Raw genomic sequence first — 26,108 nt, 5'->3', positions numbered from 1 at the left:
GCAGGGCCACAGTGCCAGTCAGTGTGAGCAGAGTCAGTGCCAGTCAGTGTGAGCAGGGGCAGTGCCAGTCAGTGTAAGTAGGGACACAGTGCCAGTCAGTGTGAGCACGGACAGTGCCAGTCAGTGTGAGCAGGGACACAGCAGTCACTGTGAGAAGGGACACAGTGCCAGTCAGTGTGAGCAGGGACACAGTGCCAGTCAATGTAACCAGACACAGATCCAGTCAGTGTGAGCTGGGACAGTGCCAGTCAGTGTGAGCAGGGTCACAGTGCCAGTCACTGTGCGTGGGGGCACAGTGCCAGTCAATGTGAGCTGGGACACAGTGCCAGTCAGTGTGAGCTGGGACACAGTGCCAGTCAGTGTGAGCGGAGATACAGTGCCAGTCAGTGTGAGCAGGGACAGTGCCAGTCAGTGCAAGCGGGGACACAGTGCCAGTCAGTGTGAGCAGGGACAGTGCCAGTCAGTGTGAGCAGGGACAGTGCCAGTCAGTGTGAGCAGGAACACTGTGCCAGTCAGTGTGATCAGGCACAGTTTTAGTCAGTGTGAGCAGGGACACAGTGCCAGTCAGTGTGAGCATGGACGGTGCCAGACAGTGTGAGCAGGGGCAGTGCCAGTCAGTGTGAGCAGGGGCAGTGCCAGTGTCAGTGTGTGCAAGGACACAGTGCCAGTCAGTGTGAGCAGGGGCAGTGACAGTCAGTGTCAGCAGGGACACAGTGCCATTCAGTGTGAGCAGGGTCAGTGCCAGTCAGTGTGAGGAGGGGCAGTGCCAGTCAGTGTGAGCAGGAACACAATGCCAGTCAGTGTGAGCAGGGACACAGTGCCAGTCAGTGTGAGCACGGACGGTGCCAGTCAGTGTTAGCTGGGACAGTGCAGTCACTGTGAGAAGGGACACAGTGCCAGTCAGTGTGAGCGGGGGCACAGTGCCAGTCAGTGTGAGCAGGGACACAGTGCCATTCAGTGTGAGCAGGGTCAGTGCCAGTCAGAGTGAGCAGGGGCAGTGTCAGTCAGTGTGAGCAGGGACACAGTGCCAGTCAGTGTGAGCAGGGACACAGTGCCAGTCAGTGTGAGCAGGGACAGTGCCAGTCAGTGTGAGCAGGGACACAGTGCCAGTCAGTGTGAGCAGAGGCAGTGACAGTCAGTGTGAGCAGGGACACAGTGCCAGTCAGTGTGAGCAGGGGCAATGACAGTCAGTGTGAGCAGGGACACAGTGCCATTCAGTGTGAGCAGGGTCAATGCCAGTCAGTGTGAGCAGGGACACAGTGCCAGTCAGTGTGAGCAGGGACACAGTGCCAGTCAGTGTGAGCAGGGACACAGTGCCAGTCAGTGTGAGCAGGCACAGTGCCAGTCAGTGTGAGCAAGGACACAGTACCAGTCAGTGTGAGCAGCGACAGTGCCAGTCAGTGTGAGCAGGAACACTGTGCCAGTCAGTGTGAGCAGGGACACAGTGCCAATCAGTGTGAGCAGGAACACTGTGCCAGTCAGTGTGAGCAGGCACTGTTTTAGTCAGTGTGAGCAGGGACACAGTGCCAATCAGTGTGAGCAGGGACGGTGCCAGTCAGTGTGAGCAGGGGCAGTGACAGTCAGTGTGAACAGGGCAACAGTGCCAGTCAGTGTGAGCAGGGACAATACCAGTCAGTGTGAGCAGGGGCAGTGCCAGTTAGTGTGAGTAGGGGCAGTGCCAGTCAGTGTGTGCAGACACAGTGCCAGTCAGTGTGAGCAGGGACAATACCAGTCAGTGTGAGCAGGGGCAGTGCCAGATAGTGTGAGCAGGGAAACAGTGCCAGTCAGTGTGAGCAGGGGCACAGTGCCAGTCAGTGTGTGCAGGGGACAGTGCCAGTCAGTGTGAGCAGTGCCAGTGCCAATCAGTGTGAGAAGGCACAGTGCCAGTCAGTGTGAGCAGGTAAACAGTGCCAGTCAGTGTGAGCTGGGACACAGTGCCAGTCAGTGTGACCGGGGACGCAGTGCCAGTCAGTGTGAGCAGGGGCAGTGCCAGTCAGTGTGAGCAGGGACACAGTGCCAGTCAGTGTGAGCAGGGCACAGTGTCATTCAGTGTGAGCAGGGTCAGTGCCAGTCAGTGTGAGCAGGGCCACAGTGCCAGTCAGTGTGAGCAGAGTCAGTGCCAGACAGTGTGAGCAGGGGCAGTGCCAGTCAGTGTAAGCAGGGACACAGTGCCAGTCAGTGTGAGCACGGACAGTGCCAGTCAGTGTGAGCAGGGACACAGCAGTCACTGTGAGAAGGGACACAGTGCCAGTCAGTGTGAGCAGGGACACAGTGCCAGTCAGTGTAACCAGACACAGATCCAGTCAGTGTGAGCTGGGACAGTGCCAGTCAGTGTGAGCAGGGAAACAGTGCCAGTCAGTGTGAGCAGGGTCACAGTGCCAGTCACTGTGCGTGGGGGCACAGTGCCAGTCAGTGTGAGCTGGGACACAGTGCCAGTCAGTGTGAGCGGGGAAGCAGTGCCAGTCAGTGTGAGCAGGGGCAGTGCCAGTCAGTGTGAGCAGGGACACAGTGCCAGTCAGTGTGAGCAGGGCACAGTGCCAGTCAGTGTGAGCAGGGGCAGTGACAGTCAGCATGAGCAGGGACAGTGCCAATCAGAGTGAGCAGGGACGGTGCCAGTTAGTGTGAGCAGCATCAGTGTGAGAAGTGACACATTGCCAGTCAGTGTGAGCAGGTAAAAAGTGCCAGTCAGTGTGAGCTGGGACACAGTGACAGTCACTGTGACCGGGGACGCAGTGCTAGTCAGTATGAGCAGGGGCAGTGCCTGTCAGTGTGAGCAGTAACACAGTGCCAGTCAGTGTGAGCAGGGCACAGTGCCAGTCAGTGTGAGCAGCGGCAGTGCGATTCAGTGTGAGCAGGGACACAGTGCCAGTCAGTGTGAGCGGGGAAGCAGTGCCAGTCAGTGTGAGCAGCGGCAGTGCGATTCAGTGTGAGCAGGGACACAGTGCCAGTCAGTGTGAGCAGGCACACAGTGCCATTCAGTGTGAGCAGGGACAGTGCCAGTCAGTGTGAGCAGGGGCACAGTGCCAGTCAGTGTGAGCAGGGACACAGTGCCAGTCACTGTGAGCAGGGACACAGTGCCAGTCAGTGTGAGCAGGGGCAGTGCCAGTCAGTGTGAGCAGGGACACAGTGCCAGTCAGTGTGAGCAGGGGCAGTGACAGTCAGTGTGAGCAGGGACACAGTGCCATTCAGTGCGAGCAGGGTCAATGCCAGTCAGTGTGAGCAGGGGCAGTGCCAGTCAGTGTGAGCAGGGACACAGTGCCAGTCAGCGTGAGCAGGGACACAGTGCCAGTCAGTGTGAGCAGGGACACAGTGCCAGTCAGTGTGACCAGACACAGATCCAGTCAGTGTGAGCTGGGACAGTGCCAGTCAGTGTGAGCAGGGAAACAGTGCCAGTCAGTGTGAGCAGGGTCACAGTGCCAGTCACTGTGCGTGGGGGCACAGTGCCAGTCAGTGTGAGCTGGGACACAGTGCCAGTCAGTGTGAGCGGGGATGCAGTGCCAGTCAGTGTGAGCAGACGCAGTGCCAGTCAGTGTGAGCAGGGACACAGTGCCAGTCAGTGTGAGCAGGGGCAGTGACAGTCAGCGTGAGCAGGGACAGTGCCAATCAGAGTGAGCAGGGACGGTGCCAGTCAGTGTGAGCAGCGTCAGTGTGAGAAGGGACACAGTGCCAGTCAGTGTGAGCAGGGACAGTGCCAGTCAGTGCAATAGGGGACACAGTGCCAGTCAGTGTGAGCGGGGACACATTGCCAGTCAGTGTGAGCAGGGACAGTGCCAGTCAGTGTGAGCAGGAACACTGTGCCAGTCAGTGTGAGCAGGGACAGTGACAGTCAGTGTGAGCAGTGACAGTGCCATTCAGTGTGAACAGGGACAGTGCCAGTCAGTGTGTGCAGGAAACAGTGCCATTTAGTGTGACCAGGGACACAATGCCAGTCAGTGTGAGCAGGGACGGTGCCAGTCAGTGTGAGTAGGGAAACAGTGCCAGTCAGTGTGAGCAGGGGCAGTGACAGTCAGTGTGAGCAGGGAAACAGTGCCAGTCAGTGTGAGCAGGGACGGTGCCAGTCAGTGTGAGCAGGGGCAGTGCCAGTCAGTGTGAGCAGACACAGTGCCAGTCAGTGTGAGCAGGGACAGTGCCAGTCAGTGTGAGCAGGGGCAGTGCCAGACAGTGTGAGCAGGGTTAGTGCCAGTCAGTGTGAGCAGGGACACAGTGCCAGTCAGTGTGAGCAGGGGCAGTGACAGTCAGTGTGAGCAGGGACACAGTGCCAGTCAGTGTGAGCATGGTCAGTGCCAGTCAGTGTGAGGAGGAGCAGTGCCAGTCAGTGTGCGCAGGGACACAGTGCCAGTCAGTGTGAGCAGGGATACAGTGCCAGTCAGTGTGAGCACGGACGGTGCCAGTCAGTGTTAGCTGGGACAGTGCAGTCACTGTGAGAAGGGACACAGTGCCAGTCAGTGTGAGCGGGGACACAGTGCCAGTCAGTGTGAGCAGGGACACAGTGCCATTCAGTGTGAGCAGGGTCAGTGCCAGTCAGTGTGAGCAGGGGCAGTGTCAGTCAGTGTGAGCAGGGACACAGTGCCACTCAGTGTGAGCAGGGACAGTGCCAGTCAGTGTGAGCATGAACACTGTGCCAGTCAGTGTGAGCAGACACAGTGCCAGTCAGTGTGAGCAGGGACACAGTGCCAGTCAGTGTGAGCGGGGACACAGTGCCAGTCAGTGTGAGCAGGGACACAGTGCCATTCAGTGTGAGCAGGGTCAGTGCCAGTCAGTGTGAGCAGTGACAGTGCCATTCAGTGTGAACAGGGACAGTGCCAGTCAATGTGAGCAGGGAAACAGTGCCAGTCAGTGTGAGCATGGACACAATGCCATTCAGTGTGAGCAGGGACGGTGCCAGTCAGTGTGAGTAGGGAAACAGTGCCAGTCAGTGTGAGCAGACACAGTGCCAGTCAGTGTGAGCAGGGACACAGTGCCAGTCAGTGTGAGCAGACACAGTGCCAGTCAGTGTGAGCAGGAACACAGTGCCAGTCAGTGTGAGCAGGGACAGTGACAGTCAGTGTGAGCAGTGACAGTGCCATTCAGTGTGAACAGGGACAGTGTCAGTCAATGTGAGCAGGGAAACAGTGCCAGTCAGTGTGACCAGGGACACAATGCCAGTCAGTGTGAGCAGGGACGGTGCCAGTCAGTGTGAGTAGGGAAACAGTGCCAGTCAGTGTGAGCAGGGGCAGTGACAGTCAGTGTGAGCAGGGACACAGTGCCAGTCAGTGTGAGCAGGGACACAGTGCAGTCACTGTGAGAAGGGACACAGTGCCAGTCAGTGTGAGCAGGGGCAGTGCCAGTCAGAGTGAGCAGGGACACAGTGCCAGTCAGTGTGAGCAGGGGCAGTGACAGTCAGTGTGAGCAGGGACACAGTGCCATTCAGTGTGAGCAAGGTCAATGCCAGTCAGTGTGTGCAGGAACAGTGCCAGTCACTGTGAGCAGGGACACAGTGCCAGTCAGTGTGAGCAGGGACACAATGCCAGTCAGTGTGAGCAGGGGCAGTGCCATTCAGTGTGAACAGGGACAGTGCCAGTCAATGTGAGCAGGGAAACAGTGCCAGTCACTGTTCCTAGGGGGCACAGTGCCAGTCACTGTGCGCGGGGGCACAGTGCCAGTCAGTGTGAGCTGGGACACAGTGCCAGTCAGTGTGAGCAGGGACAGTGCCAGTCAGTGCCAGTGGGGACACAGTGCCAGTCAGTGTGAGCAGGGACAGTGCCAGTCAGTGTGAGTAGGGACAGCGCCAGTCAGTGTCAGCAGGAACACTGTGCCAGTCAGTGTGAGCAGGTACGGTGCCAGTCAGTGTGAGCAGGGGCAGTGCCAGTCAGTGTGAGCAGGGACACAATGCCAGTCAGTGTGACCAGACACAGATCCAGTCAGTGTGAGCTGGGACAGTGCCAGTCAGTGTGAGCAGGGAAACAGTGCCAGTCACTGTGCGCGGGGGCACAGTGCCAGTCACTGTGCGCGGGGGCACAGTGCCAGTCAGTGTGAGCTGGGACACAGTGCCAGTCAGTGTGAGCAGGGACAGTGCCAGTCAGTGCAAGCGGGGACACAGTGCCAGTCAGTGTGAGCAGGGACAGCGCCAGTCAGTGTCAGCAGGAACACTGTGCCAGTCAGTATGAGCAGGTACGGTGCCAGTCAGTGTGAGCAGGGGCAGTGCCAGTCAGTGTGAGCAGGGAAACAGTGCCAGTCAGTGTGAGCAGGGACGGTGCCAGTCAGTGTGAGCAGGGGCAGTGCCAGTCAGTGTGAGCAGGGACAGTGCCAGTCAGTGTAAGCAGGGACAGTGCCAGTCAGTGTGAGCAGGGGCAGTGACAGTCAGTGTGAGCAGGGACACAGTGCCATTCAGTGTGAGCAGGGTCAGTGCCAGTCAGTGTGAGGAGGGGCGGTGCCAGTCAGTGTGAGCAGGGACACAGTGCCAGTCAGTGTGAGCAGGGCCACAGTGCCAGTCAGTGTGAGCACGGACGGTACCAGTCAGTGTTAGCTGGGACAGTGCAGTCACTGTGAGAAGGGACACAGTGCCAGTCAGTGTGAGCGGGGACACAGTGCCAGTCAGTGTGAGCAAGGACACAGTGCCAGTCAGTGTGAGCAGGGACGGTGCCAGTCAGTGTGAGCAGGGGCAGTGCCAGTCAGTGTGAGCAGACACAGTGCCAGTCAGTGTGAGCAGGGACAGTGCCAGTCAGTGTGAGCAGGGCCACAGTGCCATTCAGTGTGAGCAGAGTCAGTGCCAGTCAGTGTGAGCAGGGGCAGTGCGAGTCAGTGTGAGCAGGAACACAGTGCCAGTCAGTGTGAGCAGGCACACAGTGCCATTCAGTGTGAGCAGGGTCAGTGCCAGTCAGTGTGAGCAGGGGCACAATGCCAGTCAGTGTGAGCAGGGACACAGTGCCAGTCAGTGTGAGCAGGGACAGTGCCAGTCACTGTGAGCAGGGACACAGTGCCAGTCAGTGTGAGCAGGGGCAGTGCCAGTCAGTGTGAGCAGGGACACAGTGCCAGTCAGTGTGAGCAGGGGCAGTGACAGTCAGTGTGAGCAGGGACACAGTGCCATTCAGTGCGAGCAGGGTCAATGCCAGTCAGTGTGAGCAGGGGCAGTGCCAGTCAGTGTGAGCAGGGACACAGTACCAGTCAGCGTGAGCAGGGACACAGTGCCAGTCAGTGTGAGCAGGGACACAGTGCCAGTCAGTGTGACCAGACACAGATCCAGTCAGTGTGAGCTGGGACAGTGCCAGTCAGTGTGAGCAGGGAAACAGTGCCAGTCAGTGTGAGCAGAGTCACAGTGCCAGTCACTGTGCGTGGGGGCACAGTGCCAGTCAGTGTGAGCTGGGACACAGTGCCAGTCAGTGTGAGCGGGGATGCAGTGCCAGTCAGTGTGAGCAGACGCAGTGCCAGTCAGTGTGAGCAGGGACACAGTGCCAGTCAGTGTGAGCAGGAACACTGTGCCAGTCAGTGTGAACAGGGACAGTGACAGTCAGTGTGAGCAGTGACAGTGCCATTCAGTGTGAACAGGGACAGTGCCAGTCAGTGTGTGCAGGAAACAGTGCCATTCAGTGTGACCAGGGACACAATGCCAGTCAGTGTGAGCAGGGACGGTGCCAGTCAGTGTGAGTAGGGAAACAGTGCCAGTCAGTGTGAGCAGGGGCAGTGACAGTCAGTGTGAGCAGGGAAACAGTGCCAGTCAGTGTGAGCAGGGACGGTGCCAGTCAGTGTGAGCAGACGCAGTGCCAGTCAGTGTGAGCAGGGGCAGTGCCAGACAGTGTGAGCAGGGATACAGTGCCATTCAGTGTGAGCAGGGTCAGTGCCATTCAGTGTGAGGAGGAGCAGTGCCAGTCAGTGTGAGCAGGGACACAGTGCCAGTCAGTGTGAGCAGGGATACAGTGCCAGTCAGTGTGAGCACGGACGGTGCCAGTCAGTGTTAGCTGGGACAGTGCAGTCACTGTGAGAAGGGACACAGTGCCAGTCAGTGTGAGCGGGGACAGTGACAGTCAGTGTGAGCAGGGACACAGTGCCATTCAGTGTGAGCAGGGGCAGTGCCAGTCAGTGTGAGCAGGGGCAGTGTCAGTCAGTGTGAGCAGGGACACAGTGCCACTCAGTGTGAGCAGGGACAGTGCCAGTCAGTGTGAGCAGGAACACTGTGCCAGTCAGTGTGAGCAGACACAGTGCCAGTCAGTGTGAGCAGGGACACAGTGCCAGTCAGTGTGAGCAGACACAGTGCCAGTCAGTGTGAGCAGGAACACAGTGCCAGTCAGTGTGAGCAGGGACAGTGACAGTCAGTGTGAGCAGTGACAGTGCCAGTCAGTGTGAGCAGGGACGGTGCCAGTCAGTGTGAGCAGGGGCAGTGCCAGTCAGTGTGAGCAGACACAGTGCCAGTCAGTGTGAGCAGGGACAGTGCCAGTCAGTGTGAGCAGGGCCACAGTGCCAGTCAGTGTGAGCAGAGTCAGTGCCAGTCAGTGTGAGCAGGGGCAGTGCGAGTCAGTGTGAGCAGGGACACAGTGCCAGTCAGTGTGAGCAGGCACACAGTGCCATTCAGTGTGAGCAGGGTCAGTGCCAGTCAGTGTGAGCAGGGGCACAATGCCAGTCAGTGTGAGCAGGGACACAGTGCCAGTCAGTGTGAGCGGGGACAGTGCCAGTCACTGTGAGCAGGGACACAGTGCCAGTCAGTGTGAGCAGGGACAGTGCCAGTCAGTGTGAGCAGGGCCACAGTGCCAGTCAGTGTGAGCAGAGTCAGTGCCAGTCAGTGTGAGCAGGGGCAGTGCGAGTCAGTGTGAGCAGGGACACAGTGCCAGTCAGTGTGAGCAGGCACACAGTGCCATTCAGTGTGAGCAGGGTCAGTGCCAGTCAGTGTGAGCAGGGGCACAATGCCAGTCAGTGTGAGCAGGGACACAGTGCCAGTCAGTGTGAGCGGGGACAGTGCCAGTCACTGTGAGCAGGGACACAGTGCCAGTCAGTGTGAGCAGGGGCAGTGCCAGTCAGTGTGAGCAGGGACACAGTGCCAGTCAGTGTGAGCAGGGGCAGTGACAGTCAGTGTGAGCAGGGACACAGTGCCATTCAGTGCGAGCAGGGTCAATGCCAGTCAGTGTGAGCAGGGGCAGTGCCAGTCAGTGTGAGCAGGGACACAGTGCCAGTCAGCGTGAGCAGGGACACAGTGCCAGTCAGTGTGAGCAGGGACACAGTGCCAGTCAGTGTGACCAGACACAGATCCAGTCAGTGTGAGCTGGGACACTGCCAGTCAGTGTGAGCAGGGAAACAGTGCCAGTCAGTGTGAGCAGAGTCACAGTGCCAGTCACTGTGCGTGGGGGCACAGTGCCAGTCAGTGTGAGCTGGGACACAGTGCCAGTCAGTGTGAGCGGGGATGCAGTGCCAGTCAGTGTGAGCAGACGCAGTGCCAGTCAGTGTGAGCAGGGACACAGTGCCAGTCAGTGTGAGCAGGGGCAGTGACAGTCAGCGTGAGCAGGGACAGTGCCAATCAGAGTGAGCAGGGACGGTGCCAGTCAGTGTGAGCAGCGTCAGTGTGAGAAGGTACACAGTGCCAGTCAGTGTGAGCAGGGACAGTGCCAGTCAGTGCAACAGGGGACACAGTGCCAGTCAGTGTGAGCGGGGACACATTGCCAGTCAGTGTGAGCAGGGACAGTGCCAGTCAGTGTGAGCAGGAACACTGTGCCAGTCAGTGTGAGCAGGGACAGTGACAGTCAGTGTGAGCAGTGACAGTGCCATTCAGTGAGAACAGGGACAGTGCCAGTCAGTGTGTGCAGGAAACAGTGCCAGTCAGTGTGACCAGGGACACAATGCCAGTCAGTGTGAGCAGGGTCAGTGCCAGTCATTGTGAGAAGGGACACAGTGCCAGTAAGTGTGAGCGGGGACACAGTGCCAGTCAGTGTGAGCAGGGACACAGTGCCATTCAGTGTGAGCAGGGTCAGTGCCAGTCAGTGTGAGCAGGGGCACAGTGCCAGTCACTGTGAGCAGGGACACAGTGCCAGTCAGTGTGAGCAGGGGCAGTGCCAGTCAGAGTGAGCAGGGACACAGTGCCAGTCAGTGTGAGCAAGGTCAATGCCAGTCTGTGTGTGCAGGAACAGTGCCAGTCACTGTGAGCAGGGACACAGTGCCAGTCAGTGTGAGCAGGGACACAGTGCCAGTCAGTGTGACCAAACACAGATCCAGTCAGTGTGAGCTGGGACAGTGCCAGTCAGTGTGAGCAGGGAAACAGTGCCAGTCAGTGTGAGCAGGGTCACAGTGCCAGTCACTGTGCGCGGGGGCACAGTGCCAGTCACTGTGCGTGGGGGCACAGTGCCAGTCAGTGTGAGCTGGGACACAGTGCCAGTCAGTGTGAGCAGGGACAGTGCCAGTCAGTGTGAGCAGGGACAGCGCCAGTCAGTGTGTGCAGGAACATTGTGCCAGTCAGTGTGAGCAGGCACAGTTTTAGTCAGTGTGAGCAGGGACACAGTGCCAGTCAGTGTGAGCAGGAACAGAGTGCCAGTCAGTGTGAGCACGGACGGTACCAGTCAGTGTGAGCAGGGGCAGTGCCAGTCAGTGTGAGCAGGGACGGTGCCAGTCAGTGTGAGCAGGGGCAGTGCCAGTCAGTGTGAGCAGGGGCAGTGCCAGTCAGTGTGAGCAGGGACAGTGACAGTCAGTGTGAGCAGGGACACAGTGCCATTCAGTGTGAGCAGGGTCAGTGCCAGTCAGTGTGAGGAGGGGCAGTGCCAGTCAGTGTGAGCAGGGACACAGTGCCAGTCAGTGTGAGCAGGAACAGAGTGCCAGTCAGTGTGAGCACGGACGGTACCAGTCAGTGTTAGCTGGGACAGTGCAGTCACTGTGAGAAGGGACATGGTGCCAGTCAGTGTGAGCAGGGACACAGTGCAAGTCAGTGTGAGCAGGGACGGTGCCAGTCAGTGTGAGCAGGGGCAGTGACAGTCAGTGTGAGCAGGGACACAGTGCCATTCAGTGTGAGCAGGGTCAGTGCCAGTCATTGTGAGAAGGGACACAGTGCCAGTAAGTGTGAGCGGGGACACAGTGCCAGTCAGTGTGAGCAGGGACACAGTGCCATTCAGTGTGAGCAGGGTCAGTGCCAGTCAGTGTGAGCAGGGACACAGTGCCAGTCACTGTGAGCAGGGATACAGTGCCAGTCAGTGTGAGCAGGGGCAGTGCCAGTCAGAGTGAGCAGGGACACAGTGCCAGTCAGTGTGAGCAGGGACACAGTGCCAGTCAGTGTGAGCAGGGGCAGTGCCAGACAGTGTGAGCAGGGTCAGTGCCAGTCAGTGTGAGCAGGGACACAGTGCCAGTCACTGTGAGCAGGGGCAGTGACAGTCAGTGTGAGCAGGGACACAGTGCATTCAGTGTGAGCAGGGTCAGTGCCAGTCAGTGTGAGGAGGAGCAGTGCCAGTCAGTGTGAGCAGGGACACAGTGCCAGTCAGTGTGATCAGGGATACAGTGCCAGTCAGTGTGAGCATGGACGGTGCCAGTCAGTGTTAGCTGGGACAGTGCAGTCACTGTGAGAAGGGACACAGTGCCAGTCAGTGTGAGCGGGGACACAGTGCCAGTCAGTGTGAGCAGGGACACAGTGCCATTCAGTGTGAGCAGGGGCAGTGCCAGTCAGTGTGAGCAGGGGCAGTGTCAGTCAGTGTGAGCATGGACACAATGCCATTCAGCGTGAGCAGGGACGGTGCCAGTCAGTGTGAGTAGGGAAACAGTGCCAGTCAGTGTGAGCAGACACAGTGCCAGTCAGTGTGAGCAGGGACACAGTGCCAGTCAGTGTGAGCAGGGACAGCGCCAGTCAGTGTGTGCAGGAACATTGTGCCAGTCAGTGTGAGCAGGCACAGTTTTAGTCAGTGTGAGCAGGGACACAGTGCCAGTCAGTGTGAGCAGGGACGGTGCCAGTCAGTGTGAGTAGGGAAACAGTGCCAGTCAGTGTGAGCAGACACAGTGCCAGTCAGTGTGAGCAGGGACACAGTGCCAGTCAGTGTGAGCAGGGGCAGTGACAGTCAGTGTGAGCAGGGAAACAGTGCCAGTCAGTGTGAGCAGGGACAGTGCCAGTCAGTGTGAGCAGGGGCAGTGCCAGTCAGTGTGAGCAGACACAGTGCGAGACAGTGTGAGCAGGGGCAGTGCCAGTCAGTGTGAGCAGGAGCAGTGCCATTCAGTGTGAACAGGGACAGTGCCAGTCAATGTGAGCAGGGAAACAGTGCCAGTCAGTGTGACCAGGGACACAATGCCAGTCAGTGTGAGCAGGGACGGTGCCAGTCAGTGTGAGCATGGACGATGCCAGTCAGTGTTAGCTGGGACAGTGCAGTCACTGTGAGAAGGGACACAGTGCCAGTCAGTGTGAGCGGGGACACAGTGCCAGTCAGTGTGAGCAGGGACACAGTGCCATTCAGTGTGAGCAGGGGCAGTGCCAGTCAGTGTGAGCAGGGGCAGTGTCAGTCAGTGTGAGCATGGACACAATGCCATTCAGCGTGAGCAGGGACGGTGCCAGTCAGTGTGAGTAGGGAAACAGTGCCAGTCAGTGTGAGCAGACACAGTGCCAGTCAGTGTGAGCAGGGACACAGTGCCAGTCAGTGTGAGCAGACACAGTGCCAGTCAGTATGAGCAGGAACACAGTGCCAGTCAGTGTGAGCAGTGACAGTGCCATTCAGTGTGAACAGGGACAGCGCCAGTCAATGTGAGCAGGGACACAGTGCCAGTCAGTGTGACCAGGGACACAATGCCAGTCAGTGTGAGCAGGGACGGTGCCAGTCAGTGTGAGTAGGGAAACAGTGCCAGTCAGTGTGAGCAGGGGCAGTGACAGTCAGTGTGATCAGGGAAACAGTGCAAGTCAGTGTGAGCAGGGACGGTGCCAGTCAGTGTGAGCAGGGGCAGTGCCAGTCAGTGTGAGCAGACACAGTGCCAGACAGTGTGAGCAGGGGCAGTGCCAGTCAGTGTGAGCAGGGGCAGTGACAGTCAGTGTGAGCAGGGACACAGTGCCATTCAGTGTGAGCAGTGTCAGTGCCAGTCACTGTGAGAAGGGACACAGTGCCAGTAAGTGTGAGCGGGGACACAGTGCCAGTCAGTGTGAGAAGGGACACAGTGCCATTCAGTGTGAGCAGGGTCAGTGCCAGTCAGTGTGAGCAGGGACACAGTGCCATTCACTGTGAGCAGGGACACAGTGCCAGTCAGTGTGAGCAGGGGCAGTGCCAGTCAGAGTGAGCAGGGACACAGTGCCAGTCAGTGTGAGCAGGGGCAGTGACAGTCAGTGTGAGCAGGGACACAGTGCCATTCAGTGTGAGCAAGGTCAATGCCAGTCAGTGTGTGCAGGAACAGTGCCAGTCACTGTGAGCAGGGACACAGTGCCAGTCAGTGTGAGCAGGGACACAGTGCCAGTCAGTGTGACCAGACACAGATCCAGTCAGTGTGAGCTGGGACAGTGCCAGTCAGTGTGAGCAGGGAAACAGTGCCAGTCAGTGTGAGCAGGGTCACAGTGCCAGTCACTGTGCGCGGGGGCACAGTGTCAGTCACTGTGCGCGGGGGCACAGTGCCAGTCAGTGTGAGCTGGGACACAGTGCCAGTCAGTGTGAGCAGGGACAGTGCCAGTCAGTGCAAGCGGGGACACAGTGCCAGTCAGTGTGAGCTGGGACACAGTGCCAGTCAGTGTGAGCAGGGACAATGCCAGTCAGTGCAAGCGGGGACACAGTGCCAGTCAGTGTGAGCAGGGACAGTGCCAGTCAGTGTGAGCAGGGACAGCGCCAGTCAGTGTGAGCAGGCACAGTTTTAGTCAGTGTGAGCAGGACACAGTGCCAGTCAGTGTGAGCAGGGACGGTGCCAGTCAGTGTGAGCAGGGGCAGTGCCAGTCAGTGTGAGCAGGGAAACAGTGCCAGTCAGTGTGAGCAGGGACGGTGCCAGTCAGTGTGAGCAGGGGCAGTGCCAGTCAGTGTGAGCAGACACAGTGCCAGTCAGTGTGAGCAGGGACACAGTGCCATTCAGTGTGAGCAGGGTCAGTGCCAGTCAGTGTGAGGAGGGGCAGTGCCAGTCAGTGTGAGCAGGGACACAGTGCCAGTCAATGTGAGCAGGGACACAGTGCCAGTCAGTGTGAGCGGGGACACAGTGCCAGTCAGTGTGAGCAGGGACACTGTGCCAGTCAGTGTGAGCAGGGCCGGTGCCAGTCAGTGTGAGCAGGGGCCCTGCCAGTCAGTGTGAGCAGACACAGTGCCATTCAGTGTGAGCAGGGACAGTGCCAGTCAGTGTGAGCAGGGGCAGTGCCCGACAGTGTGACCAGGGTCAGTGCCAGTCAGTGTGAGCTGGGACACAGTGCCATTCAGTGTGAGCAGGGTCAGTGCCAGTCAGTGTGAGGAGGAGCAGTGCCAGTCAGTGTGAGCAGGGACACAGTGCCAGTCAGTGTGAGCAGGGATACAGTGCCAGTCAGTGTGAGCACGGACGGTGCCAGTCAGTGTTAGCTGGGACACAGTGCAGTCACTGTGAGAAGGGACACAGTGCCAGTCAGTGTGAGCGGGGACACAGTGCCAGTCAGTGTGAGCAGGGACACAGTGCCACTCAGTGTGAGCAGGGACAGTGCCAGTCAGTGTGAGCAGGAACACTGTGCCAGTCAGTGTGAGCAGACACAGTGCCAGTCAGTGTGAGCAGGGACACAGTGCCAGTCAGTGTGAGCAGACACAGTGCCAGTCAGTGTGAGCAGGAACACAGTGCCAGTCAGTGTGAGCAGGGACAGTGACAGTCAGTGTGAGCAGTGACAGTGCCATTCAGTGTGAACAGGGACAGTGCCAGTCAATGTGAGCAGGGAAACAGTGCCAGTCAGTGTGAGCATGGACACAATGCCATTCAGTGTGATCAGGGACGGTGCCAGTCAGTGTGAGTAGGGAAACAGTGCCAGTCAGTGTGAGCAGACACAGTGCCAGTCAGTGTGAGCAGGGACACAGTGCCAGTCAGTGTGAGCAGACACAGTGCCAGTCAGTGTGAGCAGGAACACAGTGCCAGTCAGTGTGAGCAGGGACAGTGACAGTCAGTGTGAGTAGGGAAACAGTGCCAGTCAGTGTGAGCAGGGGCAATGCCAGTCAGTGTGAGCAGACACAGTGCGAGACAGTGTGAGCAGGGGCAGTGCCAGTCAGTGTGAGCAGGGGCAGTGCCATTCAGTGTGAACAGGGACAGTGCCAGTCAATGTGAGCAGGGAAACAGTGCCAGTCAGTGTGACCAGGGACACAATGCCAGTCAGTGTGAGCAGGGACGGTGCCAGTCAGTGTGAGCATGGACGGTGCCAGTCAGTGTTAGCTGGGACAGTGCAGTCACTGTGAGAAGGGACACAGTGCCAGTCAGTGTGAGCGGGGACACAGTGCCAGTCAGTGTGAGCAGGGACACAGTGCCATTCGGTGTGAGCAGGGGCAGTGCCAGTCAGTGTGAGCAGGGGCAGTGTCAGTCAGTGTGAGCATGGACACAATGCCATTCAGTGTGAGCAGGGACGGTGCCAGTCAGTGTGAGTAGGGAAACAGTGCCAGTCAGTGTGAGTAGGGAAACAGTGCCAGTCAGTGTGAGCAGACACAGTGCCAGTCAGTGTGAGCAGGGACACAGTGCCAGTCAGTGTGAGCAGACACAGTGCCAGTCAGTGTGAGCAGGAACACAGTGCCAGTCAGTGTGAGCAGTGACAGTGCCATTCAGTGTGAACAGGGACAGCGCCAGTCAATGTGAGCAGGGACACAGTGCCAGTCAGTGTGACCAGGGACACAATGCCAGTCAGTGTGAGCAGGGACGGTGCCAGTCAGTGTGAGTAGGGAAACAGTGCCAGTCAGTGTGAGCAGGGGCAGTGACAGTCAGTGTGATCAGGGAAACAGTGCAAGTCAGTGTGAGCAGGGACGGTGCCAGTCAGTGTGAGCAGGGGCAGTGCCAGTCAGTGTGAGCAGACACAGTGCCAGACAGTGTGAGCAGGGGCAGTGCCAGTCAGTGTGAGCAGGGGCAGTGACAGTCAGTGTGAGCAGGGACACAGTGCCATTCAGTGTGAGCAGTGTCAGTGCCAGTCACTGTGAGAAGGGACACAGTGCCAGTAAGTGTGAGCGGGGACACAGTGCCAGTCAGTGTGAGCAGGGACACAGTGCCATTCAGTGTGAGCAGGGTCAGTGCCAGTTAGTGTGAGCAGGGACACAGTGCCAGTCACTGTGAGCAGGGACACAGTGCCAGTCAGTGTGAGCAGGGGCAGTGCCAGTCAGAGTGAGCAGGGACACAGTGCCAGTCAGTGTGAGCAAGGTCAATGCCAGTCTGTGCGTGCAGGAACAGTGCCAGTCACTGTGAGCAGGGACACAGTGCCAGTCAGTGTGAGCAGGGACACAGTGCCAGTCAGTGTGACTAGACACAGATCCAGTCAGTGTGAGCTGGGACAGTGCCAGTCAGTGTGAGCAGGGAAACAGTGCCAGTCAGTGTGAGCAGGGTCACAGTGCCAGTCACTGTGCGCGGGGGCACAGTGCCAGTCACTGTGCGTGGGGGCACAGTGCCAGTCAGTGTGAGCTGGGACACAGTGCCAGTCAGTGTGAGCAGGGACAGTGCCAGTCAGTGCAAGCGGGGACACAGTGCCAGTCAGTGTGAGCAGGGACAGTGCCAGTCAGTGTGAGCAGGGACAGCGCCAGTCAGTGTGTGCAGGAACATTGTGCCAGTCAGTGTGAGCAGGCACAGTTTTAGTCAGTGTGAGCAGGGACACAGTGCCAGTCAGTGTGAGCAGGGACGGTGCCAGTCAGTGTGAGCAGGGGCAGTGCCAGTCAGTGTGAGCAGGGACGGTGCCAGTCAGTGTGAGCAGGGGCAGTGGCAGTCAGTGTGAGCAGGGGCAGTGCCAGTCAGTGTGAGCAGGGACAGTGACAGTCAGTGTGAGCAGGGACACAGTGCCATTCAGTGTGAGCAGGGTCAGTGCCAGTCAGTGTGAGGAGGGGCAGTGCCAGTCAGTGTGAGCAGGGACACAGAGCCAGTCAGTGTGAGCAGGAACAGAGTGCCAGTCAGTGTGAGCACGGACGGTACCAGTCAGTGTTAGCTGGGACAGTGCAGTCACTGTGAGAAGGGACATGGTGCCAGTCAGTGTGAGCAGGGACACAGTGCAAGTCAGTGTGAGCAGGGACGGTGCCAGTCAGTGTGAGCAGGGGCAGTGACAGTCAGTGTGAGCAGGGACACAGTGCCATTCAGTGTGAGCAGGGTCAGTGCCAGTCATTGTGAGCGGGGACACAGTGCCAGTCAGTGTGAGCAGGGACACAGTGCCATTCAGTGTGAGCAGGGTCAGTGCCAGTCATTGTGAGCGGGGACACAGTGCCAGTCAGTGTGAGCAGGGACACAGTGCCAGTCAGTGTTAGCTGGGACAGTGCAGTCACTGTGAGAAGGGACACAGTGCCAGTCAGTGTGAGCGGGGACACAGTGCCAGTCAGTGTGAGCAGGGACACAGTGCCATTCAGTGTGAGCAGGGGCAGTGCCAGTCAGTGTGAGCAGGGGCAGTGTCAGTCAGTGTGAGCATGGACACAATGCCATTCAGCGTGAGCAGGGACGTTGCCAGTCAGTGTGAGTAGGGAAACAGTGCCAGTCAGTGTGAGCAGACACAGTGCCAGTCAGTGTGAGCAGGGACACAGTGCCAGTCAGTGTGAGCAGGGACAGCGCCAGTCAGTGTGTGCAGGAACGTTGTGCCAGTCAGTGTGAGCAGTGACAGTGCCATTCAGTGTGAGCAGGGACACAGTGCCAGTCAGTGTGAGCAGGGACGGTGCCAGTCAGTGTGAGCAGGGGCAGTGCCAGTCAGTGTGAGCAGGGACGGTGCCAGTCAGTGTGATCAGGGGCAGTGCCAGTCAGTGTGAGCAGGGGCAGTGCCAGTCAGTGTGAGCAGGGACAGTGACAGTCAGTGTGAGCAGGGACACAGTGCCATTCAGTGTGAGCAGGGTCAGTGCCAGTCAGTGTGAGGAGGGGCAGTGCCAGTCAGTGTGAGCAGGGACACAGTGCCAGTCAGTGTGAGCAGGGACAGAGTGCCAGTCAGTGTGAGCACGGACGGTACCAGTCAGTGTTAGCTGGGACAGTGCAGTCACTGTGAGAAGGGACATGGTGCCAGTCAGTGTGAGCAGGGACACAGTGCAAGTCAGTGTGAGCAGGGACGGTGCCAGTCAGTGGGAGCAGGGGCAGTGACAGTCAGTGTGAGCAGGGTCAGTGACAGTCATTGTGAGAAGGGACACAGTGCCAGTAAGTGTGAGCGGGGACACAGTGCCAGTCACTGTGAGCAGGGACACAGTGCCATTCAGTGTGAGCAGGGTCAGTGCCAGTCAGTGTGAGCAGGGACACAGTGCCAGTCACTGTGAGCAGGGATACAGTGCCAGTCAGTGTGAGCAGGGGCAGTGCCAGTCAGAGTGAGCAGGGACACAGTGCCAGTCAGTGTGAGCAGGGACACAGTGCCAGTCAGTGTGAGCAGGGGCAGTGCCAGACAGTGTGAGCAGGGTCAGTGCCAGTCAGTGTGAGCAGGGACACAGTGCCAGTCACTGTGAGCAGGGGCAGTGACAGTCAGTGTGAGCAGGGACACAGTGCCATTCAGTGTGAGCAGGGTCAGTGCCAGTCAGTGTGAGGAGGAGCAGTGCCAGTCAGTGTGAGCAGGGACACAGTGCCAGTCAGTGTGATCAGGGATACAGTGCCAGTCAGTGTGAGCATGGACGGTGCCAGTCAGTGTTAGCTGGGACAGTGCAGTCACTGTGAGAAGGGACACAGTGCCAGTCAGTGTGAGCGGGGACACAGTGCCAGTCAGTGTGAGCAGGGACACAGTGCCATTCAGTGTGAGCAGGGGCAGTGCCAGTCAGTGTGAGCAGGGGCAGTGTCAGTCAGTGTGAGCATGGACACAATGCCACTCAGCGTGAGCAGGGACGGTGCCAGTCAGTGTGAGTAGGGAAACAGTGCCAGTCAGTGTGAGCAGACACAGTGCCAGTCAGTGTGAGCAGGGACACAGTGCCAGTCAGTGTGAGCAGACACAGTGCCAGTCAGTGTGAGCAGGAACACAGTGCCAGTCAGTATGAGCAGTGACAGTGCCATTCAGTGTGAACAGGGACAGCGCCAGTCAATGTGAGCAGGGACACAGTGCCAGTCAGTGTGACCAGGGACACAATGCCAGTCAGTGTGAGCAGGGACGGTGCCAGTCAGTGTGAGTAGGGAAACAGTGCCAGTCAGTGTGAGCAGGGGCAGTGACAGTCAGTGTGATCAGGGAAACAGTGCAAGTCAGTGTGAGCAGGGACGGTGCCAGTCAGTGTGAGCAGGGGCAGTGCCAGTCAGTGTGAGCAGACACAGTGCCAGACAGTGTGAGCAGGGGCAGTGCCAGTCAGTGTGAGCAGGGGCAGTGACAGTCAGTGTGAGCAGGGACACAGTGCCATTCAGTGTGAGCAGTGTCAGTGCCAGTCACTGTGAGAAGGGACACAGTGCCAGTAAGTGTGAGCGGGGACACAGTGCCAGTCAGTGTGAGCAGGGACACAGTGCCATTCAGTGTGAGCAGGGTCAGTGCCAGTCAGTGTGAGCAGGGACACAGTGCCAGTCAGTGTGAGCAGGGGCAGTGCCAGTCAGAGTGAGCAGGGACACAGTGCCAGTCAGTGTGAGCAGGGGCAGTGACAGTCAGTGTGAGCAGGGACACAGTGCCATTCAGTGTGAGCAAGGTCAATGCCAGTCAGTGTGTGCAGGAACAGTGCCAGTCACTGTGAGCAGGGACACAGTGCCAGTCAGTGTGAGCAGGGACACAGTGCCAGACAGTGTGACCAGACACAGATCCAGTCAGTGTGAGCTGGGACAGTGCCAGTCAGTGTGAGCAGGGAAACAGTGCCAGTCAGTGTGAGCAGGGATACAGTGCCAGTCAGTGTGAGCAGGGGCAGTGCCAGTCAGAGTGAGCAGGGACACAGTGCCAGTCAGTGTGAGCAGGGACACAGTGCCAGTCAGTGTGAGCAGGGGCAGTGCCAGACAGTGTGAGCAGGGTCAGTGCCAGTCAGTGTGAGCAGGGACACAGTGCCAGTCAGTGTGAGCAGGGGCAGTGACAGTCAGTGTGAGCAGGGACACAGTGCCATTCAGTGTGAGCAGGGTCAGTGCCAGTCAGTGTGAGGAGGAGCAGTGCCAGTCAGTGTGAGCAGGGACACAGTGCCAGTCAGTGTGATCAGGGATGCAGTGCCAGTCAGTGTGAGCATGGACGGTGCCAGTCAGTGTTAGCTGGGACAGTGCAGTCACTGTGAGAAGGGACACAGTGCCAGTCAGTGTGAGCGGGGACACAGTGCCAGTCAGTGTGAGCAGGGACACAGTGCCATTCAGTGTGAGCAGGGGCAGTGCCAGTCAGTGTGAGCAGGGGCAGTGTCAGTCAGTGTGAGCATGGACACAATGCCATTCAGCGTGAGCAGGGACGGTGCCAGTCAGTGTGAGTAGGGAAACAGTGCCAGTCAGTGTGAGCAGACACAGTGCCAGTCAGTGTGAGCAGGGACACAGTGCCAGTCAGTGTGAGCAGACACAGTGCCAGTCAGTGTGAGCAGGAACACAGTGCCAGTCAGTGTGAGCAGTGACAGTGCCATTCAGTGTGAACAGGGACAGCGCCAGTCAATGTGAGCAGGGACACAGTGCCAGTCAGTGTGACCAGGGACACAATGCCAGTCAGTGTGAGCAGGGACGGTGCCAGTCAGTGTGAGTAGGGAAACAGTGCCAGTCAGTGTGAGCAGGGGCAGTGACAGTCAGTGTGAGCAGGGAAACAGTGCAAGTCAGTGTGAGCAGGGACGGTGCCAGTCAGTGTGAGCAGGGGCAGTGCCAGTCAGTGTGCGCAGGGGCAGTGACAGTCAGTGTGAGCAGGGAAACAGTGCAAGTCAGTGTGAGCAGGGACGGTGCCAGTCAGTGTGAGCAGGGGCAGTGACAGTCAGTGTGATCAGGGAAACAGTGCAAGTCAGTGTGAGCAGGGACGGTGCCAGTCAGTGTGAGCAGGGGCAGTGCCAGTCAGTGTGAGCAGACACAGTGCCAGACAGTGTGAGCAGGGGCAGTGCCAGTCAGTGTGAGCAGGGGCAGTGACAGTCAGTGTGAGCAGGGACACAGTGCCATTCAGTGTGAGCAGTGTCAGTGCCAGTCACTGTGAGAAGGGACACAGTGCCAGTCAGTGTGAGCAGGGACACAGTGCCATTCAGTGTGAGCAGGGTCAGTGCCAGTCAGTGTGAGCAGGGACACAGTGCCAGTCACTGTGAGCAGGGACACAGTGCCAGTCAGTGTGAGCAGGGGCAGTGCCAGTCAGAGTGAGCAGGGACACAGTGCCAGTCAGTGTGAGCAGGGGCAGTGACAGTCAGTGTGAGCAGGGACACAGTGCCATTCAGTGTGAGCAAGGTCAATGCCAGTCAGTGTGTGCAGGAACAGTGCCAGTCACTGTGAGCAGGGACACAGTGCCAGTCAGTGTGAGCAGGGACACAGTGCCAGTCAGTGTGACCAGACACAGATCCAGTCAGTGTGAGCTGGGACAGTGCCAGTCAGTGTGAGCAGGGAAACAGTGCCAGTCAGTGTGAGCAGGGTCACAGTGCCAGTCACTGTGCGCGGGGGCACAGTGTCAGTCACTGTGCGCGGGGGCACAGTGCCAGTCAGTGTGAGCTGGGACACAGTGCCAGTCAGTGTGAGCAGGGACAGTGCCAGTCAGTGCAAGCGGGGACACAGTGCCAGTCAGTGTGAGCTGGGACACAGTGCCAGTCAGTGTGAGCAGGGACAATGCCAGTCAGTGCAAGCGGGGACACAGTGCCAGTCAGTGTGAGCAGGGACAGTGCCAGTCAGTGTGAGCAGGGACAGCGCCAGTCAGTGTGAGCAGGCACAGTTTTAGTCAGTGTGAGCAGGACACAGTGCCAGTCAGTGTGAGCAGGGACGGTGCCAGTCAGTGTGAGCAGGGGCAGTGCCAGTCAGTGTGAGCAGGGAAACAGTGCCAGTCAGTGTGAGCAGGGACGGTGCCAGTCAGTGTGAGCAGGGGCAGTGCCAGTCAGTGTGAGCAGACACAGTGCCAGTCAGTGTGAGCAGGGACACAGTGCCATTCAGTGTGAGCAGGGTCAGTGCCAGTCAGTGTGAGCAGGGACACAGTGCCAGTCAATGTGAGCAGGGACACAGTGCCAGTCAGTGTGAGCGGGGACACAGTGCCAGTCAGTGTGAGCAGGGACACAGTGCCAGTCAGTGTGAGCAGGGCCGGTGCCAGTCAGTGTGAGCAGGGGCAGTGCCAGTCAGTGTGAGCAGACACAGTGCCATTCAGTGTGAGCAGGGACAGTGCCAGTCAGTGTGAGCAGGGGCAGTGCCCGACAGTGTGAGCAGGGTCAGTGCCAGTCAGTGTGAGCTGGGACACAGTGCCATTCAGTGTGAGCAGGGTCAGTGCCAGTCAGTGTGAGGAGGAGCAGTGCCAGTCAGTGTGAGCAGGGACACAGTGCCAGTCAGTGTGAGCAGGGATACAGTGCCAGTCAGTGTGAGCAGGGGCAGTGCCAGTCAGTGTGAGCAGACACAGTGCCATTCAGTGTGAGCAGGGGCAGTGCCCGACAGTGTGAGCCGGGACAGTGCCAGTAAGTGTGAGCGGGGACACAGTGCCAGTCAGTGTGAGCAGGGACACAGTGCCATTCAGTGTGAGCAGGGTCAGTGCCAGTCAGTGTGAGCAGGGACACAGTGCCAGTCACTGTGAGCAGGGATACAGTGCCAGTCAGTGTGAGCAGGGGCAGTGCCAGTCAGAGTGAGCAGGGACACAGTGCCAGTCAGTGTGAGCAGGGGCAGTGACAGTCAGTGTGAGCAGGGACACAGTGCCATTCAGTGTGAGCAAGGTCAATGCCAGTCAGTGTGTGCAGGAACAGTGCCAGTCACTGTGAGCAGGGACACAGTGCCAGTCAGTGTGAGCAGGGACACAGTGCCAGTCAGTGTGACCAGACACAGATCCAGTCAGTGTGAGCTGGGGCAGTGCCAGTCAGTGTGAGCAGGGAAACAGTGCCAGTCAGTGTGAGCAGGGATACAGTGCCAGTCAGTGTGAGCAGGGGCAGTGCCAGTCAGAGTGAGCAGGGACACAGTGCCAGTCAGTGTGAGCAGGGACACAGTGCCAGTCAGTGTGAGCAGGGGCAGTGCCAGACAGTGTGAGCAGGGTCAGTGCCAGTCAGTGTGAGCAGGGACACAGTGCCAGTCAGTGTGAGCAGGGGCAGTGACAGTCAGTGTGAGCAGGGACACAGTGCCATTCAGTGTGAGCAGGGTCAGTGCCAGTCAGTGTGAGGAGGAGCAGTGCCAGTCAGTGTGAGCAGGGACACAGTGCCAGTCAGTGTGATCAGGGATACAGTGCCAGTCAGTGTGAGCATGGACGGTGCCAGTCAGTGTTAGCTGGGACAGTGCAGTCACTGTGAGAAGGGACACAGTGCCAGTCAGTGTGAGCGGGGACACAGTGCCAGTCAGTGTGAGCAGGGACACAGTGCCATTCAGTGTGAGCAGGGGCAGTGCCAGTCAGTGTGAGCAGGGGCAGTGTCAGTCAGTGTGAGCATGGACACAATGCCATTCAGCGTGAGCAGGGACGGTGCCAGTCAGTGTGAGTAGGGAAACAGTGCCAGTCAGTGTGAGCAGACACAGTGCCAGTCAGTGTGAGCAGGGACATAGTGCCAGTCAGTGTGAGCAGACACAGTGCCAGTCAGTGTGAGCAGGAACACAGTGCCAGTCAGTGTGAGCAGTGACAGTGCCATTCAGTGTGAACAGGGACAGCGCCAGTCAATGTGAGCAGGGACACAGTGCCAGTCAGTGTGACCAGGGACACAATGCCAGTCAGTGTGAGCAGGGACGGTGCCAGTCAGTGTGAGTAGGGAAACAGTGCCAGTCAGTGTGAGCAGGGGCAGTGACAGTCAGTGTGATCAGGGAAACAGTGCAAGTCAGTGTGAGCAGGGACGGTGCCAGTCAGTGTGAGCAGGGGCAGTGCCAGTCAGTGTGAGCAGACACAGTGCCAGACAGTGTGAGCAGGGGCAGTGCCAGTCAGTGTGAGCAGGGGCAGTGACAGTCAGTGTGAGCAGGGACACAGTGCCATTCAGTGTGAGCAGTGTCAGTGCCAGTCACTGTGAGAAGGGACACAGTGCCAGTAAGTGTGAGCGGGGACACAGTGCCAGTCAGTGTGAGAAGGGACACAGTGCCATTCAGTGTGAGCAGGGTCAGTGCCAGTCAGTGTGAGCATGGACACAGTGCCAGTCACTGTGAGCAGGGACACAGTGCCAGTCAGTGTGAGCAGGGGCAGTGCCAGTCAGAGTGAGCAGGGACACAGTGCCAGTCAGTGTGAGCAGGGGCAGTGACAGTCAGTGTGAGCAGGGACACAGTGCCATTCAGTGTGAGCAAGGTCAATGCCAGTCAGTGTGTGCAGGAACAGTGCCAGTCACTGTGAGCAGGGACACAGTGCCAGTCAGTGTGAGCAGGGACACAGTGCCAGTCAGTGTGACCAGACACAGATCCAGTCAGTGTGAGCTGGGACAGTGCCAGTCAGTGTGAGCAGGGAAACAGTGCCAGTCAGTGTGAGCAGGGTCACAGTGCCAGTCACTGTGCGCGGGGGCACAGTGTCAGTCACTGTGCGCGGGGGCACAGTGCCAGTCAGTGTGAGCTGGGACACAGTGCCAGTCAGTGTGAGCAGGGACAGTGCCAGTCAGTGCAAGCGGGGACACAGTGCCAGTCAGTGTGAGCTGGGACACAGTGCCAGTCAGTGTGAGCAGGGACAATGCCAGTCAGTGCAAGCGGGGACACAGTGCCAGTCAGTGTGAGCAGGGACAGTGCCAGTCAGTGTGAGCAGGGACAGCGCCAGTCAGTGTGAGCAGGCACAGTTTTAGTCAGTGTGAGCAGGACACAGTGCCAGTCAGTGTGAGCAGGGACGGTGCCAGTCAGTGTGAGCAGGGGCAGTGCCAGTCAGTGTGAGCAGGGAAACAGTGCCAGTCAGTGTGAGCAGGGACGGTGCCAGTCAGTGTGAGCAGGGGCAGTGCCAGTCAGTGTGAGCAGACACAGTGCCAGTCAGTGTGAGCAGGGACACAGTGCCATTCAGTGTGAGCAGGGTCAGTGCCAGTCAGTGTGAGGAGGGGCAGTGCCAGTCAGTGTGAGCAGGGACACAGTGCCAGTCAGTGTGAGCAGGGACACAGTGCCAGTCAATGTGAGCAGGGACACAGTGCCAGTCAGTGTGAGCGGGGACACAGTGCCAGTCAGTGTGAGCAGGGACACAGTGCCAGTCAGTGTGAGCAGGGCCGGTGCCAGTCAGTGTGAGCAGGGGCAGTGCCAGTCAGTGTGAGCAGACACAGTGCCATTCAGTGTGAGCAGGGACAGTGCCAGTCAGTGTGAGCAGGGGCAGTGCCCGACAGTGTGAGCAGGGTCAGTGCCAGTCAGTGTGAGCTGGGACACAGTGCCATTCAGTGTGAGCAGGGTCAGTGCCAGTCAGTGTGAGGAGGAGCAGTGCCAGTCAGTGTGAGCAGGGACACAGTGCCAGTCAGTGTGAGCAGGGATACAGTGCCAGTCAGTGTGAGCAGGGGCAGTGCCAGTCAGTGTGAGCAGACACAGTGCCATTCAGTGTGAGCAGGGACAGTGCCAGTCAGTGTGAGCAGGGGCAGTGCCCGACAGTGTGAGCAGGGTCAGTGCCAGTCAGTGTGAGCTGGGACACAGTGCCATTCAGTGTGAGCAGGGTCAGTGCCAGTCAGTGTGAGGAGGAGCAGTGCCAGTCAGTGTGAGCAGGGACACAGTGCCAGTCAGTGTGAGCAGGGATACAGTGCCAGTCAGTGTGAGCACGGACGGTGCCAGTCAGTGTTAGCTGGGACACAGTGCCAGTCACTGTGAGCAGGGACACAGTGCCAGTCAGTGTGAGCAGGGGCAGTGCCAGTCAGAGTGAGCAGGGACACAGTGCCAGTCAGTGTGAGCAGGGGCAGTGACAGTCAGTGTGAGCAGGGACACAGTGCCATTCAGTGTGAGCAAGGTCAATGCCAGTCAGTGTGTGCAGGAACAGTGCCAGTCACTGTGAGCAGGGACACAGTGCCAGTCAGTGTGAGCAGGGACACAGTGCCAGTCAGTGTGACCAGACACAGATCCAGTCAGTGTGAGCTGGGACAGTGCCAGTCAGTGTGAGCAGGGAAACAGTGCCAGTCAGTGTGAGCAGGGTCACAGTGCCAGTCACTGTGCGCGGGGGCACA

The sequence above is a fragment of the Pristiophorus japonicus genome, chromosome 21, assembly GCF_044704955.1.
Source record: "Pristiophorus japonicus isolate sPriJap1 chromosome 21, sPriJap1.hap1, whole genome shotgun sequence".
In the NCBI taxonomy this organism is placed as follows: Eukaryota; Metazoa; Chordata; class Chondrichthyes; family Pristiophoridae; genus Pristiophorus; species Pristiophorus japonicus.
Note: the sequence above shows the minus strand (reverse complement) of the source record.